At 43.6% G+C, this 21,901-nt stretch overlaps 1 long non-coding RNA gene across 3 annotated transcripts; it reads left to right on the top strand.

Annotated features, from left to right (window-relative positions):
* Positions 1-3: 3 nt before the first annotated feature.
* On the top strand, positions 4-4,690 carry LOC123133916 (uncharacterized). 3 transcript variants are annotated; one of them, XR_006465432.1, is made up of 4 exons: positions 4-192; positions 622-821; positions 3,250-3,426; positions 4,624-4,690. It is a non-coding gene; the product is annotated as an uncharacterized lncRNA (long non-coding RNA). The 3 variants fall into 3 exon arrangements; XR_006465433.1 differs by having other exon boundaries at positions 3,250-3,299; positions 4,624-4,642; XR_006465434.1 differs by lacking the exon at positions 3,250-3,426 and having other exon boundaries at positions 4,624-4,686.
* Positions 4,691-21,901: the final 17,211 nt, after the last annotated feature.

Raw genomic sequence — 21,901 nt, 5'->3', positions numbered from 1 at the left:
TACAACAGTACAACTACAAATTCCCTTGCTTCTTTGTAAGGGAACCAATCAACTAACTTAATGAGATTGATGCACGAGAGCTTCTAGATGTTCTTCTCGATCTTGAATATTCATTTTCTCCAACTATGCAAGATTTGCTTGTGTATAAGTTTGATAAGGCCAGGGGCAAGAACAAAGTGGTTGATTCATTGAGTAAGTTCATCCCTCAGTTAGTTTAACTTGGCTGCTTGTGTCCCATAAGGTTGTACAACCTTTTGCAGCATCTAATCTACTAACACATGGTTAGATTGAATTTGTGTAGTTTCTCATTGTATTCATGCTTTGTAGTCACCGTCTCAAATTTATTTAATTGCTTCAGTTAATTCCATTGGTTAATATGTACTCTTTACTTTATTTGGTTACAAATATAAACCTGCATGCCCTTGATATATAATATCATTCGTTCAGGGTGGTTGAATCCACTATAGGGAGTTCTTTAAATTCGCATGTTGTGTTAGTGCATTGTAATTTGTTTGGTACATACGCTGCAATCAATTAGCAGCCACAAGCTTTCCTTTTTCTTTAGCACTATTTTTTCAACTGCAATTGATGCTTTCATTATAGTTAGTTTTATTTTTCCAGATGAAGTATGCGTTATGTACAGTCCTCCAGAATTCAGAAATTGATCTATAATTCTGTGAAGAGAAGGTTTTCAAACCCAAAGGAGCATTGGCAACCTTAGGGACTTGGGCGCCAACGTGTAGTCCCTGCAGAAGTTGCTCACCCGGAAGGTGGTCTTCTCCAAGGCCTCCCTAGCCTTTGAACAAGACCGCTCCATCAAGGTATCTACACACGTTTCCAATTACCAAACATATCTTTTCTCTTGGGCCACAGGACAATACCTTCGTCTTAATTATTTGAATCCATTATTAAATCTTATTCTTTGGTCGAGTTGAATCTATGAGTCTCCCATGGAGCAATGTTGTCTTTGTTAGGCTGCAATTATATGCCTGGGGGTGGTCAAACTGAAAAGTTCAGGGGAGATTCAGATTACATGTGGTAGTGCTGAACATTGTTATGGCGTTCATCAAATGTGGTAGTGCGTATAAGGTTGTAGCCTCGGGTTAAACTAAAAATATATCTGCAATTTGCTTTTATAGTGTCTAAGAGTTAATGATTTCTAGAATTGCTGCAAATTAATTAATTATTATGGTACCATGTAGTGGTACACTGATTATCTGCCGTTAAGTAATTAATTGAACATTATTTTTGTGTTCATCCATTGTGGCAGTGCATAGGCTGTTATATCTTCAGTTTAAACGAAAAACCATCTAAAATTTGAATTTACATTGTCTAACTGTGAATGGTGGCTAGCTTCGGTTGAAGCTGAAATACCAAAGATCACACTAGAGTGAAAAAACACCCCCGCGTCGCCCTCCTCTGGCTACTCCACCCGCACACCGCCGAGACTTCCCCTCTCCCCTTCTCGTCTTGCCCCTGTCGGAGGCGCTCCGCCCGCGAAGCCTGGGCGGGCGCCAATGAGGGCGGCGGCGGGGCCTCTTCCTGGGCGCCCTCCTTTCTTCTCCTTCCCACTTCGCTGGGTGTGGCGGCTGCGCGGCGGCGCGCGCCGATCTGCGAGATCCGGCTGCAGGGTGCAGCGGCGGTCCTCGGCAGGCGGCTGACTGTGGCCGGTGTCGTCGGGGTGGCTTTGGCGCGTCGTGGGGTGGACGCGGTCGGTCGGGGCAAGCGGCCAGATCTGAGCGACGCGCCCTTTCCTGGATGCGGCGGCGGGGATGGCTGGCGGTGCCGCGGTGGCTGCACCCTGGCGGCGCGGCTGCCGGTGCTTTGGCGGCGGGGCTGGCGGGAGGAGGTGTCTCCGGTGGTGGCGTGTTGTGTCGGACCTAGGCTTGGTCCCGACAAGCGGCTCGGCGTGGTGGCTGCTCTGGTCGTGGGCTACAGCGGCGCGGGTTGGTATGGTGGCCTCCCTGCTGCTTGGTTTCTACACGGCAGCTCGGCGGTTCCGGCTGCAGCGACGGTTGGCCTCTCCGCCGGCGTCGGCTCATTTGCAAGTGGACTGCTTCGGCCTTCGATCCCTCTCCTCGGCGTCCGGTTGCTACTTTCATCGAAGGGCTGGTCCTCTCCCAGCTGCGGTCCACCGCTCGTCTCGCGTCCCGGTGCTGCAGGATCGAGCTCGTCCCGCGCCCTACGCGGCTAGACGGAGCTTGTCTCACGCACGGTGCAGCAGGACTGACCTTTGGATCGGGCGGTGGCGGCGATCAGGTGTCGTTCCTTTGGGGTGCGACGTGTCTCGGGTGAGGTGGTGTCGAGGTCTTGGATGCTGGGGCGGCGGCCCTGGTGGTGGTAGCGCGGTGCTTATGGGCAGAGCCCGTGCCTTGGTGCTGCCCGGTCACCATGGCCGTGTGGGCGGCGTGGTGTCCGGGGTGTGGCATTCGATGGCGATGAGTGTTGGCCGAGGTGAAAACCTGTTCTATCTTCGGACGGACCGGCGACGGCGAAGATCGTTCCCTTCTTGAAGGCGTCGTCGCGGCTCTCATTGCCTGTCATGCAGTTCCGAGGGAAACTCTGATGTTTGGATCGGGCGGTGGCGGCGATCCGGTGTCATTCCCTTCCTGAAGGCGCCGCCTTAGAGCACATGGTTCGTCATATGTAGCTTCATCTCTGCGTGGGTAGTGCTAGGGGTGGTGTTGCTACGCTCAGCACCTATGTATCCTGTCCTGGGTGTGTGCGTGTGTTGCGGTTGCGGGGCGTGTGTTTGTACTGGCTGCTTGTTGATTGATGCTTTATATATATAAAGCGGGGCGAAAGCCTTTTTCGGTAAGATCACACTAAAATCCTTTTTTTAAAAGCTCTCATGGCTGAGTTGAATTTCTTCTTGGTTGGTTTAGTAGACGGAAAGTTAGCCTCGTCTCCAAATTCTGAAATATGGAGTATAATTTTTGTTTACTAAAAAGATTAATTGACTTTTAATAGCTGGGGTGATGTGATCTGTTTTTCAACCATGTTAACGTATACTTTTGGAATGGAAAACGAATCTATATCTATTTGTTTAAATAGAGAGAGGACCTGTTTTTCAACCGCATTAATGTATACTTTCGAAACAAAAATGACATTATATCTATTTTTTAAGCTTTTCCAAAATTGGAAGCTGGAAGATGTATACTTTTGGCTGCACGGTGATTTTTTTCTGCCTATCCGTCCATTCAACTGAACCTGATCATCTCTGATTAGTGTTGTTCCTACTTCTTGCAGGGTAAACCATTGAGTGACAATGATACATGTGTGTCCATTGCAACTTAGAGGTTCATAGTGATTAGCAGCATGAGGTGCTGAGCACATCGCGTGTGTGTCTGTATGTGTGCGCTGATATGTGGTTCATGAGGAACAAACTGATTAAGCATGCTCCAAAGCTACGAGCGACTGAACTAGGTATCTTTTCTATTTTCATGGTGAAGCTTGATTTTAATTGCTAAAGAATAGCAGGAGATGGAATCATTGAAATACAATCAATTCTTAAGTAAATGAACTGAAACTTGATGGTTGTGTGTTATTGGTACAATATGTATTTTGAGCCTGAATTGTGACGCAAATCGAGAATTCCTGGTTACTTATTATTAGTATATAGTATACCTTTTTTGGGCCTGAATTCTGAACCTTGCTGATTTTTTTTGGTAGTGTGTTATCAGTGTAGTATGCATTTTTGGCCTGAATCCTTAACCTTATCTAGGTATTGGTTTTCTGCAATCAGTGAAGCACTCATGGTCATGCGTATTTGTTAGTCTACATTACTTATAGATTTAGTTGTTTTGATATGTATCCACTCGTCGGTTAGTTAACTGAAATTTGTTGGCAGTGGTTCTTTATGTTCTTTAACTGTTATACAGAAGCAGCGGACTGAAACATTTAAAAACAATCAGCTCTTTATGAATTAACTAAAGACTTGATGGTTGCGTTATTATTATAGTATATACATTTTTGGGCCTGAATTACAAATCTGATTCAAATATCCTTGTTTTGTGTTATTATTATGGTAATGTTATCGAGATTTGTTAATGTTTTTTTCTTTTCCTTCCTGAACTTCTGATACTCTCTGCAGTGATGAAATGTTTTTGCATGTCAGTTAAGTACCAGGGCAACCACAGATGATGTTTCTTCTTTTCATTGAGTTGCCTTACTGTTATGTCATCCAACTTTTTGTTAATATACACACTTGACAACTTACCGTTATAACGTCCAACTTTTTGTTAATATACACACTTGATTCTGGAACCCATGAACTCTTTGTCTCTCCGAGGACATGTTTCACATCTACTCCTGTTTGTAAAAAAACATTATAGTCCATTATGTGCTATATAGGCAAAAAATACATAATTGGTTCTCTTCTATGTGCTTTCCTTAATGAATACACTTGGTTCACAAAAGCCTTAGCATAATTTGTTGAACAAGTTTTGCCTAATTTTATTTCTTGCATCTTCTATGGTAGGTTTTATTTTTTGGTACTTGTAAAATTGTTCAGATTACTTAGCTTCGTTCAGCTGCTGTGTTGACTAAATCTACTGTGCCTATAAACATACGTGCTTGCCGTGACCATGTCGGCTATGTTGTTATTCTTTTTTGAATTGGTAGGTTGAAACCAAGAGGGCATTGTAAACTTTGATGACACTTTGTGGGAAACCAATTACTTCATGACCAGAGGTGATTTTGGAAGGCTGGTCACAATGGGCAAGAACATAAGCTAGTAACTTACACACTTTTCTAGATTATGTTACTACCTCCATAGTAGGTAGGAACATCTATGTAGTGTCATGCAACGATGTATTTATTAGATTATAGACTCATTGTTTCTTGAAGTGTGTGATGTTCCGTAACTTAGCTAGTTACCACAAGCACCTCTCTCTTCATTAAATATGTGACACATAAGCAAAGTTGTATTGGAGTGTGTGATGTCACTCCTAAGTTCCTCCCCATTGTGACTAGCCTAATGGAGATTTCAGTTGAGAAGATATTCCTTGCATAGAAAATGATGATCTACAAGTGCAACCTTGCTGGTGAGCCTGTTGTCACAGCGATTGTAGGCACCATTCATTTCAATTGTCCATTGGTTTAACTTCAGTTTTTTATGTACAACTTATAGGCCGGACTGATTTTTTTTACTTGCCTTGATGAAGCTGTAGACTATACACATAAGTTGCTGATTTTGCATGCTACACTTGTGTAAATGTTGTTCCACCTTCCCACTTTGTAATTTCATGGCCATTTCAGATGATCTAGACATTTAATGTATGGAATTTACATTGGCACTAAATAAGGAATATTGGAAGATAGTATGCCACAGTATCTGTTACGAGGTAAAAAGTAATAATTTTCTCACTTTAATATTTTAGTCATGACTTGTTTTTTATTTTTGAATTATATTTAGCTTTTCGGAAAGTTGTAAAGAATAGTTCTATTTTTTGTGGGTAGTCAATCAAATTATGGTTCTTGGTTGAAGCCCTCTTGATGAACGACACCCCATGCAGTAGCGACAATGACCACATGGAAGAGATTAAGAACATCAGCAACATCTTGCGGTGTTCCTCCTCATCGTTGTTGTCACCACCGAATAATGACGACCAGCTCATTAGACCGCTACTAGAGCATTGGAGCCTTCTTGAGAAGGCAACACACCTGAGATCGGGCGAGAGTGAGCGAGAGAGATCGAGGGAGGGAGGGAAGGGGGGATTGGAAGAGAGATCTTGCACACATTGGTAGGAAAAACATGTTCTGAAATATAAATGAGATTTGATGGTAAGTCATCATTGTGTTTGTTCCCTATCTGTCAGATACCATAACCTTAATGTCGGATGTGTTGTAGAATTACTTTTTTGATAAATATATTTTAAACCATTGATATTTTAGTATGATTGTAAATTTGTCCATCCACGTATCACCTCAAGGAACATTTTTAGTTGATGGATGGAAGAAAGAAAAAACGAAGTCGCCAATGCAGTCCGTTGCAACGCATGGGCGTTCTACTAGTTTATATAGTTTTCGCATGATCATGCCGATATATATTTTCGTCCGGCTGACTTTGCCGACTTTGCTATTGGCCACCTTTCCACACAACTTGTCAAAGGCGATTACTACTTTTGTCTTTTGACGCATGCCTGACTGGGATAGTCGATTGATCAGTTAACCAAACAAGGTTATCAACTTAGTTCGTGCTTCCCTTCCCTACCAGTCGGTACCACGGCATGTACCTGCTGCCTATCATAGTGTCCTCGCCGTGAAAGGGGCGCGCGGCCTTGGCGAAGCTACCCATGTTCGTCGTCGCCGAATAACGGAAAGCAACCCATTACGTCCGACTCTTTCGAGCTTCGGCAAAGAAAAATGAAATGCTCAAGTGCGTATCTTCTTTCCGAGCGATGAAAGTCACGTCGACGTCGAGAAGATCGATCCATGGATCCGTGCGTTGGGGTACGCGGTCCGGGCTTGATTTTTCACTGTCTTGCGGCCTAGCAGTAGCTGCGTCGTCGGTGCCCATGTCGTACTGTGGAACTGGCTGCTGCAGCAGCTAGCTAGCACCAACTCTCAGAAACTTGTTTCGATCAGAAAGTTGGAAAAACTGGAGCCATCGGGGAGGCCGGGGAGAGGGGTGCAACGGCTTCAAGCGATGCAGGGTGATGCGTGAGCTTAATAGAGAACGACATGAAAAACGCGTCGCAGGTGAGGTGGGCCGCTGCCGGTGCCCCCACGCCGGCTGGCCGTGCTTCGTCCGTAGTCCGGCGCGTACGGCGTACGGAAGGAGGACCGAGTCACCGATGGAGCAAAGGCTAGCTGGAGAGTGGGCCGTGATGGGCCCGTGAACCCTACATCCTTGAATGTGTGTGTAAAAAGTGAATGCTTTGCATGAATTGAATGGCCCGGCCCATTCAGGGGCATGAACTCCCGTGTCTATCTCATGGTTTTAGACTGAGCACGATGGATTAGTCAGTGATGAAATGCGTTTCACAAGTGCCATCATCAGTTCAAACAGCTACTCTAGTTGATTAAGCTCGTTGAGACTTTACAAGTTACCCAGTCGTACCATGTCGATGTCGATTAAAGTCATCTCTACCGGGCAGCCATGGCCCATGGACCAATCTATTATAAAGTGAAAGTAAAAGAGACACATAAAGAGTCCAAATGATCCATTCGTTTCATTGCAACATGGGAGACCCACTTATATACATGGTGAAGGGGTGTGTTGGGGAGACACCTCTTCCCCAACAGACACCTCCTGGGAGGCATCTCTCCCATACAATTTATCACATATTTTTATTTCTCAACACTCCCCCTTGATCAATTCGTCATATGTATATTGCAAACTAAAAACTCCTCCAAAAAACCTGTGAGAAAAATTGAGGAGAAACCTTATAATAATGTGCCATCGAAAACTCCTTTAAAACCCAGTAGAAAAAATATAAGGAGAAACCAATATGGCACATATCCGCACTTGTATTTATATTATTGTCTCGTTAAAAACCTTATATGAGAAACATCATGGAAAACTCATAAAGGGAAAAGGAGTACAATATGAGTGATCTCAAGATCACCAACGGGTTATAACTTGGGATTTTACTCCCCCTGAAATTTGCAAACCTTAAGAATATCTCATACCAATTCCACGAACCTAGTTCTGAAATATATATAGATAGAGACATTGTGAATATCACAATAATTTGTTTGCATACTATCCTCTTACATTTTTGTAATTCACAAGGATAAATATAACCAATAAACAATACAAGTGACATTATCTTGGTAGATAATGATAATTCCACATGATTTCACATGTGGCCAATCATTCTATGAAGTCATCCATATTTTCTGATGCTTCAAATGATATAGAATGATCACTGGAAGGACTCGCTTAGAGTATATTCTGAATACTTTCTTCAAAGTACTCTTCCAGCAAACCCAGTCTTTGATATGACATTGTGGGATCAAATAATTAGCCACTATCAATATATCAAACCATGGTCCCATCTTGATTTTTCGAATGAAATTGATCAAGACCCTTCGTGCCTTGGATATATCCCAGGATATTCCTTACACAAACCTTATACCTTTCAGAGAATTGCACTCTCAATAAATTGCCAAAAACTATAGTGTCAGGCCTGACATATTTTGCAAGATATATGAGTGCTTCGATGGTATTTAGATATGGCAATTCATGCTCCTCTATCACTTCACCATCTCCCCTATGTCTCAAGGATCTATATCCCATATTAGGTATAACATGACCATATGTGTCTTTGATATAATATATCCATATTGGACCTCTCCAATACTTTCGGATATATGAAGACTGATATCTTAGGGGAATATGCTCAAGTCATAAGCTTAGCATAATTTGGTTTAACCCAAATATCCATCTTAACATGATTGTGTGTATTTCATGTCTTATATAGACTTTGATCATAAGATCATCGACACCACAAATTAAGGTGATGTACAGTCCAACCCAGGATTTCTTCATGAATACACGTCAACAATCATTAGTATGAGAGTAATCCTTGTCAAGGAATAACTCACTTAGTCGGTTGCACCACACAATTCTCTGACTACTTCAAGTCATAGAATGACTTCAGAAGTTCCACACATGCATGTTGCGATTTACCTTTGGATTCAAAATATTAAGTCATTCAATGACTTCAATATATACATCCAAACTAATTGACCCATGGGAGTATATAGACATTACATACATCAACCGTGTGGATCTATACTACCATTAACATTCAGTATCGAAACATAATTCCACTCATACCAAGAAGGTATGTTATATCGTAACCGATGTCGGGTCTCTGCAAAAAACCCTTGTGCTACAAGCCTCGCTTTCTCACCACCTCATTTATTTTTGTTTCCAAACAAAAATTCACTTCTCTTCCCTCTAGAACATACTTATGAGGAGCAGATTTTACAATGGTAAATACCTCTCTTTTGATGAGCGAGTGTCAATCTTCCTTAATTGCTTCCTTTCATTTGAACCAATATAAGTGCAACAACACTCTCCATGGATTTGGTTCAGGGCCCAAAAGGATTCTAGCAATTCTCGAAAGAATTTTATGTTGACATATGTAGAATTTCTCATATATGATTCTCATGAATCAATATCATTGTGGAATTCTTATTACGCCTCTTAACTCCTTGTGATTTCCCACAACAACGGAGTCAAGGTGTTTCGATGTCCCAACACATAAAAATATGTGCACATATGTGTTGGACTTTGGATGTGGCGCAACCCTCAGGTGTCATTCAACCAGAGGTTGAATCATATTTACTGATCGAGGGGTCAATCTCCTCTGTTTTCGCCGAAACATATGAGAACTTAATCTCATGCGACTAGAATTATCCCCCTCTTGCTCTCATCTAGGTAGACGAGTGGTTTATTAGGTACCTCCACTCGTTCTGGTACTTGACCATAGTGACAACTTTGTCATCAGTAAATATACTTGGTAGATTATTTGCAATATGCTGCCAATTTTTCATAACTTGAACCTGCATTTCAGATTCTTAAGTACGTGGACAAAATGTCTATGACATTTCTTATCCATTTCCTGGCATTCTTTGTGGTACTCATCTCCCCCTAATGCCAGAAAATGTTCTTATTGCAAAAGCAATCAGCGTATGGGCTGCAAATAACTCCCCTATAAGTGTTAAGGTATTCGGAGGATTAACGAACATACCACAGTTATTCCTCACATAGATCCCAACCATATATGAAGGCCCATAATGTACGCTAGGGTGGTGATATCGGTATACAATCGAATTACCGTAGATGGGAAATACTTCACTTATTTCCACGTACAAACTGCAAGGGGGTGAAGTATCATTTGATCTCATTTAGATCAAATATGCGGAGTGTGAGACCACATGTTATCATCAACAAAATGTTGGTAAATCACAATTCTACAACATTGGCTATGCAATATTGAATCTCTTTCATAAGAGATCAAGCCAAACCATTCTGGTTATGTACTATATACTGAATATAACCATTGAATGCTCGTAATCAAGTTCAACGACATTTCTATTCCAATGGAAGTATCCCACATGAGGATAATTTGCTCTAAATTCGTCAATTTGAGCAATTAATTCAGTAAAAACATGGTTTTGTGTGAATGATACACATCTAAGACCATGTTCTAGATGCGTCTATGAACACCATGAAGTACCAACATAACCCAGATAATGGTTGAATAATCCAAACATATTCTTGAATGCAATCAAGAGTATTGGCTGTCTCATTTCAAATTTTAAGGTGAGAGTGCCTTAAAATTAATTCTCCAATCTGATGATTGTTGGGAATATTGCAACTTGTCAAGTTGGAGCCAACAGAATTGTCAATAATTTCTCTAATCGTCCAATATCATAATGACAAAGGAGGAAAAATTATTATATATGCAACAAGATTGAGTATAAACTAATTCATACACTCAATTATCTCAACTATCATGTCCGAGGGACAAGATGTTGCAATTTATACAATATGTAGTAGTACAATTATAGGCCAATGATATTTAAGGATAACTAGGAGACTACACGAGATCTCCAAAATATCTTTGGAATATCATTCCACAAGCATATCATCAATATAGAGGAGTCTATTCCCCTTTTATCATGCCAGAATGTTCTCTGGTTGTTTCCTTTTGAAGTAGAACTTCAAACTTATCCCATTAAAATCATTTTCCTCCAGTGAGCCGGTGGTATGATTCAACCCAATACTTGACCGTTTGGTAATCATTAGTACGACATTTCGTAAAACCACCATTTTGACAAACTTTAAAGTTGTCATTATGATCATTTAAATTAAATGATCCATTCCCTTTTGAGATATACACTCAATTTCTGCTTGTCATTTTTTTCTCTTCACTTTACATTCAACTCCTCGTGATTCTCTAACCACTATTGCTTAGTACTAAGAGTACTAGCATGAATTTTAGGCATTGCAACCTGAAACAAAGATGATATTTCTGTTTACCATCCTAGGAAAATGTAAAGTGCAGTAAGGACTTATAGTCAGATATGTATCTGAAGCCGCCTTATCACATAATCTCAACTTAGTGTTGATTTATAGACAGTAGAATAATAAGCCTCAACAGACTTGAAGTCCTTAATACGAATGAACAATCATTCGTGTGATGCTTATAACAATATATCTCGCCTCAATGAAGCCTTAGAGGGAAAATGGATATTCATTATCCATTACATACTCAGTTTATAAACCGAGTCATAGCGATGTCACATAAATGCAAATATACACATTTTAGCTATTTATAAATAACCATGACATTCTCTGCAGGTGGAGTCTTTATGGCCACAATGCCATGGGTCGACAAGATCACTATGTCCACGACCCATGTCAAATAATTATTCCCACCTAATGTCATCGCATCGCATTACCTTTCGAAAAGGTCAGTCATATGATGCATGAAATACTCATGCATTAATTTATCTTCAGTAAATTAAGTACGATGAAAATGCTATGGCTAAGCATAATCATGGTCACGGTGATTCTTAGTGATTCATAGGGCAAGCCTTCCAGAAGAACACCACAATATGGTGTAGATCTTCAAATTAAAGGTAGTCACCTCAAAAGGGACAAGCCTTTAATTTTCTTAAAACACATAGAGATAGCCGACCACCTAGTGGTGCCTCACTCTTATGGACAGTTCCCATTGATCATAGTCCCCACAACCATATGTTATTTATAACACATGAAGGTAGTCACCAAAAAATGGCATAAACCTCTCAGCTGTGCATGAAACTTAATTCATAGCTATGATGGCGTCTCATAAGTTGTGTATGCATGGAAGGTAATCACCAAAATATGCAAGTGTTTTGCATAATTCTCTTCATAGAATAATATGCAGCATAGTCACCAATGCCTTGGATTCATCTCCTGATGGAGTATGTGACACTATAGTCACAACCAATGACAAATGCTGTGAAATTGACAAGTATTTGGAAAAATCTCATGAAGGTAGGCACCAGCGGTGTAGGCCTCATAATTGCTATGTCATAAATTTTGTGCCTTCACTTTTGCTTTGAACAAATGGAGATAATCACTACTAAGTAGTGTAGACCTCACTCTTATGTTGCATTTCACAACCTTATGTTAATTAAAAACACATTGAAGGTAGTCATCACATGGTGATGTACACCTCACAGTTGTGAACGAAATTAATTCGTTGCCATAATGCAGTCCATAAGTTGTGTGGAAAATTGAAGATAGTCATTATGTCAGAATGACATAATATAGACCTCACAATAACATTGGATAACATGCAATTAAGCAGTAGGTACCATTTGTCGATTCCTTGTGACAAATGTAAATTTGACATAGTCAGGCAGTGTCATACACTTCACTACCTCATGTTTCCAAACTTGCAAGCAAATTCCATATTCTATGCAAATAATGGAATCAACATATTGCTTTGCAGCAGTATTGCCCATGTAATACAAATAAATGCAGAAGTATAAACATACTTATGCAACACATATGAGGACTTGGGGGCCTCAAACGGTCATTTTACATGACATAAAATTATGCATAATCATTATTATGCAATTTACCAATGGTCTACCCTGCACATTTGCTCTGAAGCCCATGGCTTAACATGCAAATAACAATAATCTTATTGTCAAAGTGCTAAAGCCAAGGGGCTAAAACGCAAGATCTGATAAGCATATATGCCTTAAATCAGAGAAAGCGGGGACCTCTCTAGGATTAACAAATAATCCAATGGCTGATTTACAAAATCGCCAAAGAGATAGGATTTTCTCCCTTCTCTTTCTCGTGCAGTTACTAATTCCCTTAGGAAATTAACCGCCGTATGCAGGCGCTGGTTCCCGTGCGCCGCCGTAGTCGGGGGTCGTCGCCGGTCGAGATTCACGCGACGCCTACGCCGCCTCTGGGCCAAGGACCATACAGTCCCGCGCATAGGGCTGGTGGCTGCTACCGCCATTGGCGGCAGCGCCTCTCGGAGACGGGAGCGGAGACCCTTCGTCGCCGGTGCCAGGCCATGCCATTCACCGGGACCACATGCTGGTCACCATCGCGCCTAGTCCGACAGGACATCGCCCGCCGGGGTTGCGGCCGCGTGCACACCTGGGACGCCGCCTCCACCAAGCTTTGACGGCTGCGTGCTGCCGCGCGGCATGGCTGCACGCTGACGCGCCAGAGCGTGTCGGTACACTAGGGGATGGTTCCCTGGTGTACCACCGTCCCTTGTCTAGAGAGGCACGCCGCGCCGCCAATCTTTTGGACCGCCGTCGCAGGAAACACCAGCAATGGGGGCGAGGCCGCTGCGCATGTTGAGCACTGCCTCCGTGCTGTAGAAGCACGCCGCGGAATCAAGGACGAAATCTCACCGCTTAGAGGCGTCGTCGAGGACTAGAACTCCTAGTACTTTCCCAAGAACAGCGCTCATTTCGAGTTCTCCCTCTTTCTCTTTGGTGTTTGATCCATCCACTTCTTCCTGTGCATGCGCTCGGAAGAAGTAATCTGCATGTATGTACAGGAAACAGAGTCGATTGATATAGATCATTTATTGATCATGAGAAGGCAAAATGAAGTAGATAATGTTCTGATCGGTTTTTGTCCTGAACAGTGCATCTATGCATGCATGTCAATGAATGACTTGCTCGTGTTGTTCATGTTGCCAAGGAAATCGATTTTCCGACTGCGCCAAATACTCACGGGCCGGCCTCTTCTTGGACGATTCGGTGAGGCAATTCTAGCAGGAAAAGGCAATTGATCAGATTCTTCTTACTCCATGTTTCTTAATCATAAGAAGACAAACGAAATTAACAGTCTGATTAATCTCCTGTACACGGATGCATGCATGCTCCATGGTGCTGCCGCTGCATGTGCCTGCGCAGCCAACTGTTACATCGCGTAATGTTGCCGCCGCCACGATGGCCATCTGCATCTCGTGCCTCATCATCATGATGGTCGCTGCTTTGTCTCGCACGGAAGTGCGTTTCTCCATTGCGTGTAACCGCTGTTTTCTTGGCCGAATTACTCTCTAGGCAGAGACTATGTGCTGATAACGTGTTATAGAGTGAAAGTAAAAGAGACACATAAAGACTCCAAATGATCCATTCGTTTCATTGCAACGTGAGAGACCCACTTATATACATGGTGAAGAGGTGTGTTGGGGAGACACCTCTTCCCCAACAGACACCTCCTGGGAGGCATCCCTCCCATACAATTGATCATATATTTTTATTTCTCAACACAATCAATGACTTGAGATCGGTTGGTGCATCTAAGTCGGGTTATCTATGTGTATCCTCCCCGACATGGTGGCCCATGCAAGTTCCTAATGCACTGCTCACCCACCGCAAGCGTCTCATGCAGGCATGTACTATTTGCCCGTACGACATACAGTTACCTGCCAGCCGACGCCGTCTTGTTTCACATGCACTCGCAACACATATGGCACGTACTCCCTCTGTTTTTTTAGTTTGCATATAAGATTTAGTCAAAGTCAAGCATTATAGAATTTGATTAACTTTATATTAGAAAATATAATCATTCACAATATGAAATCAATATATTTAGATGCACCATGAAACATATTTTCATACTATATAGTTTTAGTACTATAGATGTTCATAATTTTCATGTAAATTTGGTCAAACTTTGTATAGTTTGATTTTGACCAAATCTTATAATGGGAGTAAAAAGAAACGGAGGGAGTACGTGCTTTCCTGCACGGATGTCTAGCTGGAGCACATACTGTAGTAGTAGAAGACAGGCAGCATCACCGGCATGCACGCCGCAGTTACTGCGTGCCACGCGTACAACACCAACACTTGCCGACCGACCGAGTAGTGTTTTTCTTTTGCACCGTCCAGACGAGTGCTACTAGCAGTACGGGTAGCTGTGCAATGGATGCTGCCGTGTTCGACTGGACTGAGGCGATGAAACGAAAAAGAAATGGAAGCACGACAAGCAGCCAAGCACAGTGATCTATCTACACACTCAGCGAACTGTCACGAAACCCTCGGTCCCGCACTGTACAGTCCGAAAATCACGGGCCGTGTACCGTGCACGTCCCGTCTCCTGGCGCCGCACAATTTCCTGTGGCCTCTCGGCGCGGCCGGACGCGGTAAAATTTGGTGTTTTGACCCTTTTTCAAACAAAATCAGGATCTGACCCCAGTTCGAAAAAAAATCGGGATCTGACCCTTTTGCCTACCGCCAGAGGACCTGGCGGTAGGATTGCGTTCCCTACCGCCATAGCCTACGGTGGTAGGCCCTTTGACGGCGACTAACGGGCTGACGTGAAAAAGGGCCTACCGCCATCCCCTACGGCGGTAGGTTACTGGAGCCTACCGCCATACCCTCTGGCGGTAGGGTCCTGTGTTCTGGATAAGGTGGGGAGGGGCTGGTTTGTGGGCCCCACCACCACTCTTCTTCCCCACTCATCTTCTTCACCGTGCTCAGCTCCTCTTCCCCCTCTCTCCCCCTCACAAACCCCCTCTAGATCCACTCCATTTGCTTGGGATTTCATCGGTGGATTCGGAGCATTTTCATCACCCAAGGTACCTCCCCCATTCCCCCTTCTTTTGATTGGTTGAGATCTTTGTTTTGTGTTGATTTGGTCAATTTATTGCAAACCCTAGGTGTTGATGTTGTTGTGTGCATTTATGATGCATTTATGGCTAGGGTTGTGGTTATGTTAGGGGTTGGTGTTAGGGTTAGGGTTAGGGATGTTGGGTGGTTATGTTGGGGGTTAGGGTTATAGTGGTTATGTTAGGGGTTATGGTTAGGGTTAGTGGTTAATTGTTAGGTTAACTTTAGTATGAATAGTAGTTATGCAAAATTTCGTTCATTTGTCCATTTGTGTTGGTTGGATGACATATATGGATTGATTATATTCTTCCCATTTTCTTAGATGCATAAGCTCGTAAACGTTCATTATTTGGACAAGTCGACATTTATGCTTGGAAATGACGATGAAGGGGAAGAGGCTATGGTTTTTGACACAAGTCCAAGCTTTGATGATCTTGTAGTTCAAGTGAGAAGCGTCTTACATTGGAATGACCCAAATGCCGAGGTTAAGCTTATTGGGAGGTATGACGTTGGATTGGGAGTAAAGTCCCGATTAAAGAGTATGCCCATCACCTCCCAATTGCATTGGAATGTGTACAAGGAAAAAGTAGACGCATCACAAGACAAGTCTCTTGAGATCTTTGCCACAAAGGTTGATCCTCCTCCTCCTTTGCAAATTGATCTCAACCGCAATGCATCCTCCCCCATGCATGATGACAGTGCCGAGGTGTATGTCCCCAATTCTTCTAGCCAACCACCAAGTAGCCAACCCAATGAAGATCATATCAACGCTAGCGCCATAGTACTCCGTCATGATGCTATTCCTCATGTTGAAGAAGATGCTATTCCTCATGTTGATGATGATGCTATTGTTGCTCTAGAGGAGGATGTTTACTCGGAGAATGAAGAGATCCATTACAATCCAATTGGTAACTTGGATGTCATTGTGCGGCAACAAGACATGGACCGTACCCTCCCTTATAACCGTATGTGTGGGTATAACTCGGATGACGAGGGTCCGGAGGAAGAGTTGGATGAGGATGGGTTGACTGCGCAAGAAAACGAAATCTACAAGAAGGTGACCGGCAAGGAGAGAGGGCCGCCTTTGTTTAGAGATGTGAGTCTTGCGGACAATGCAGTCGTTGATGGTGGGATGAGATTATGGTTGTCCGAGCCAACGCCGTGCCCCAAATTCAGTGATCCTCGACCAGAAAATGAGGATGAGAATGCTCATTTGAAGAAAGGCATCAAGTTTGGTTCTTTGATAGAGTTCAAGATATGGTTGTGTGACTATGCCATTAGGAACCATAGGCCGTTTGTTGTTGGTCATTCAAATCAAAAACTTCGGTACACGGTCAAATGTGACAAAGAAGGTTGCAAATGGATGGTCCGCGGTAGAAAAATCAAAGAAACCGGGCAATGGGTCTTGAAGAGTCATGTTGGCACTCACACGTGCGTACCCCCGGACAAGGCCGACCAAAGCAAAGGACACCGTCAACTCACGTCGGAGTATCTAGGATATAAATTGTTGCATCAAATAGCACATGATCCAACCGTGAAGGTCAAGTTTCTCATGTCTTCGATTGAGGAACAATTCGGACACCCGGTCAAGTACGGGAAGGCATGGATGGCGAAGGCAAACGCTATTAGGATGTTGCATGGTGATTATGAGGCCGCATATAACATTCTCCCCAAGATGTTGGCAGCAATTGCTCATCGAAACCCGGGAATGCGCCATCGGGTGGAGTCAATTGACGGAGTGTTTCGTCGTGCCTTCTGGAGCTTTGGACAATGCATTGAGGCATTCACGTATTGTCGCCCGGTGTTGTCTATAGATGGTACATTCTTGACCGGCAAATACAAGGGCACATTGATGGTGGCGATGGCCCACTCTTCAAATGATAACGTGTTGCCGGTGGCATTTGCCTTGGTGCCTTCGGAGCACGATGATAATTGGGAGTGGTTCATGGGGCATGTGAGAACCAAGGTGATAGGCAAGCGAGAGGTATGCATTATATCGGATCGCCATCATGGGATTCTCAAAGCAATAGACGTTGATATTCCCGGTCTTCCAAAGCTTCAACACCGTTGGTGCATGAGACACTTTGTTGCAAACTTTTACCGGGCATGCAAGAGCAAGGAGTTTTGCAAAGACCTTACCCTTGTTTGCGTTGCTTTCAACACCGCCACATTCAAGACCCGATATGATAAACTCCTCGAGGCTTTGGAGAAGAACAAAGGGGGGAAAGAATTCTTGGTTAGGCACTTTCCGGAGAAGGAAAAGTGGTCACGCGCTTACGATGAAGGAGGTATGCGATATGGGGACATGACAAGCAACATGGTGGAATGCTTCAACAATGTGTTGAAGGGTGTCCGTTCCTTGCCGGTGACCGCAATACTCAAGTACACTTTCATCAAGCTCAATGAGTACTTCCTAAAGCATTCTGCAAGCACGGCCAAGTGGATTGGGGAAAAGATGGACTATCCATTAAAGGTTCATGATTGGTTGTTGCATCAAGCGCGCAAGTCTGCCAAACAACAAGTGATCACATATAATGAAAAAGAAATGATCTATCAAATCGATGAGCCGGGTGGGACAACAAGGGACGGTAGGTCTTACGGTGGAGTTGCTTACGAGGTGCGCCTTAAAAACCGTTGGTGCCAGTGTGAGAGGCCACACAAGTATCATTGGCCTTGCTCGCATTTGATGACCGCAGCACGGGTGAGAAACATGAACGTATCCGATGGCACAACGGTGCGGTTGCACGAGTTTACATTGGAAAGAACAAGGTTGACGTGGGCGCCTCGGTTCAATCCTTTCCTTGATGCCTCACAGTGGCCTGAGTATGTTGGGCCAGACATTGTACCAGATCCCGCACTCATGGTGCCTATGAGGGGAAGAAGAAGAAATAAGAGATTCCGGAGTGACATGGATGATCTAGCTGGATACACCGGAATGAAGCAATTTGGTAGTGGTCATTTCATGGAGCCACCGGAAAACAACAATTGTGGAGAATGCAATGACACAGGACACAACGTTAGGACATGCAAGAAACGAAGAACCAACACAGGCACTAGTCAAACACGTGGATGGAGCAGTAGCCTTGGAGCGGGCCATGGCCGTGGAGGAAGGGCTAACATTGGAGGGGGCCGCGGCCGTGGAGGAAGGACTAGCCTTGGAGGGAGCCGTGGCCGTGGAGGAAGGACTAGCCTTGTAGGGGCCCATGGCCGTGTATCCGGTGGTTCTAGGACACGTCGGGTTGATAGGGGAAGGCCTATCGATGTGTTGCTCAATCCGGATGGTTAAATAATGTGAATGGTACTACTTTTAATATGTTCACGCATGTGTTGATATATTTGCCCCTTTACATGTCAATGTGTTCATATTTAGACTTAACATATTTATTTGTTGTAGGGCATGGCTTCATCCGGTTCCATGACAAGGCCACCGTGTGCTCACCATGAAGACATGCCACACAAGTGGAAGGACGCATCTTTGGACAAGGTGAAGGAGAAGGATGTGAAGATTCCGCCATGTTGGTGTGGAGATGTTTGCAAGGTGAAGGAGTCCACCGACCGAAAGAAGTCATGGACCGAAGGAAGGAGATATTTTGTTTGCCCCAATTATGCTTACGATCGTGCGCTTCCAACTAACGCCTATGACCTTCCACCGGTATGCTAGAGAAGTAACATGTTACTCTCAAATGTGTGTCATCACTAACATCCGTTTTATATGCAGTCACCGCCTCCTCTATGCAAGTACTTCAGCTAGATAGATCATGAAGTGCCAAAAGATATCCAAAAGGACCAATTAGAAGATGGTTTTAGGCGCCAACGGCTGTTCGAAGAAAGGTTTCAAAGAGGCTTGGAGGAAGAGCGTCGTCAAAAAGAGAGGATGGAGCGGAAGCAACACGAGGAGGAGAGGGCACGCCAAGCGAAGCTTGCTCGTGAGGAGGAGAGGGCAAGAAAGCTTGCAAGAGCTCGCAAGGCACAAGAGGAGGATGAGGCACGTGACAGGAAGGGGAAATGGCCCCGTATGACTCAGTAAAGCCTTCGCCTTCGATGGACTCGTCATGTAACCGGATGAAGCCATGCCAAATTTATCATGAACTATGTAGTACTAAGGCAAAAAGGCATGTGTCGTCAACTTGTCGTGAATGAAATTTCCGTTTGTATTAAATTTGGTGTGAAGATGTTTGCAATGTGTTGTGAATGAATTTAGTTTGTTAGTGTATTCTGGGATTTGTCATGATTCTTATTGAAAAACTGTTGTGCTGTGAAGAAAAGTGGGATATAACAGAACAGAGTGCTCTGTTTTCGGAGTTAGAACCCTACCGCCACAGGCCATGGCGGTAGGTTGCTGGACCCTACCGCTAGGTTGCTTGGCGGTAGGGGGGCCAAAGTTTCTGTGACGAAGAAACCAAAACCGCTGGCGGTAGGACCAGACCCTACCGCCACAGGCCATGGCGGTAGGGTGCTGGACCCTACCGCCAGGTGCCATGGCGGTAGGGGGGCAAAGTTTATGTGACGAGAAACGCCAGGGCCCTGGCGGTAGGGTCTGGTCCCTCCTCTCCCCTGTTTTGCCCCATATGTGTTAAATGTTAGCATAATATACCTAATTCTATCAAATATCAGAATGATCATCTCGCAAGCACATACATAACTCGACTCAACATAGTTCATTACATTCACGAATAACAAATGTTCAAACTTATTAAAACATGACCCGGTTCGGATGACATCGTTTGAAACTAATAACTCATGCTCAATGGCACATTTTCCAAACAGGTAACATATCTCGCATACTTATCAGACGTTCAATTTGATTGTCATGCTCTTGATTACGCTTCAGTTGAAAGTCTGTGGATCCTGCCCAATGACCCAACACACCATTCGTTTCACGGAACCAAGCCCATGCACCACGGCGAGCGGGATTCTCTGACACGCCCTGTTTGATTGCCCATCCTATGACCTGCCCGGGTTTCCTCAAATCCATCTCATGGAATTCTTCTTTGCTTGCAGTGAACACAATCTGAACTGCCAAAGCGTGTCTGCAAGCATATTCCTGGTCTTGTAGCTGATCAAGCATGCTCTCTTTCTCCTTCACAAGCTTTCGGAATGCTTTTTTCTCCTTAGCATCAGAAGGTTCCTCGATAAAATGATACTTGCTGAAATCCTTCATGACCGCATTTGCCTCATCACAACTCTTCAACCATGCTTCACATTCCTTCTTCAAGCAACGGTGTCGCTCCGCCATGATCTTCTCACACGCTTGTTCATAGTCATGGATCGACTGTCCATCCTACATGAATATACGGGTTTAAGATGACATAAATAAAAAAATAAAATAAATTAAGTAGAGTACAACACTCGGTTACTTGATATGACATACAACACCAAGTTCTTAATGAGTTCAAATGTTAAGGGTACAAGTCATAGTAGTTCAAACGACGACCAAGCATAGGGTACATGTCATTACAGTCCAAATGACAAAGATTACATAGCCTCATGCAATACTATGCGGCGTACGGTCCCGGGTTGCAACAAATAACATCATTTCTTTCTTTGACCCATGCCCAACGAGATGCACGGTTCTCATCCGACGAGAATGGTTGGCGAACTAACCAATCAATGACCTGACCATGATTGCCCATGTCTATCTCAGCATATTCTGCCGTTGTCGCACACAATGTAATTTGCATTGCAAGATCACGCCTACAATTTTTTTCCGCCGTCTTGAGCTTCTTCATCAGCCTCTCCTTTTTTGTTATAAAATTTTCGGAACGGTCTTTATTGAAATAATTATATGAAAAGGCCCTACACTCCGCATTCAACGCATCAATGGCTTCGATCCACAAGTTCATCTTTTCCTCAATCAATTCGCGTTCACGGTTCGCCGCCGCCTCAGCAGAAGTTTCAAAGAAAACGAACGGTGCCATCCTACAATTCGAAAAGTTGCTATTAAAGTAACTTAGCTTTAATTGCTTTCTTAAGCATAACCTAATCCCCATTATGTACATTAAGATTAGCACTAGATCTAGGCACACAAACTTTTCTACAAGCAATTCTAAGCACATCATACATAAGGAAATCACAAACATAAACCTAAATGGATCATAGTAATTGATTTGACCACACCAAAATGATGAGCTAGGGTTTGCAATCAAATGAGCAAATGCAAAGTAAACAAAGATATCAACCAATCAAAATGAGGGGAAATGAGAGAGCCACCTTGAGTGATGAAAATGGTAAGAATCCACCGGAGAAATCTCAAACAAATGAGAGAGATTTGGGAGGCTCTTGTGCTTCAAAGAAA

Source organism: Triticum aestivum, chromosome 6B (assembly GCF_018294505.1).
Source record: "Triticum aestivum cultivar Chinese Spring chromosome 6B, IWGSC CS RefSeq v2.1, whole genome shotgun sequence".
In the NCBI taxonomy this organism is placed as follows: Eukaryota; Viridiplantae; Streptophyta; class Magnoliopsida; order Poales; family Poaceae; genus Triticum; species Triticum aestivum.
The sequence above is the reverse complement of the archived record's forward strand: the minus strand, read 5'-3'. Positions and strand labels throughout refer to the sequence as shown.